Below are 320 nucleotides of genomic sequence, written 5' to 3'. Positions count from 1 at the left end.
TATAAAATCCTGGTATGAATCCCAAAGAGACTGGTAGGCGATCAATAAAACTCAGCTTATCCGTCCTTTCCTCTAATGCGGAGAAGGCTTAGGGTCACTAGAACCGGAGGCGTCCTTGGTAAGCTGGAGAGAGCGTGTTATATCTGAGACCGTCGGACGGGATCAGCGGAATGACCCAGCTTGGCCAGGGTCATGCGGCGACGCTAACTGTAACTCCCACTTGGTATAGCGCTATTTATAAATGGCCGTATGGTACGGTTTATACATGTCCAATATCCACAAGGTATATATCATGCAGACAGAGAGAGAAAAGGGGTGGG

Source organism: Penaeus monodon, chromosome 24 (assembly GCF_015228065.2).
Source record: "Penaeus monodon isolate SGIC_2016 chromosome 24, NSTDA_Pmon_1, whole genome shotgun sequence".
NCBI lineage: Eukaryota > Metazoa > Arthropoda > Malacostraca > Decapoda > Penaeidae > Penaeus > Penaeus monodon.
Note: the sequence above shows the minus strand (reverse complement) of the source record.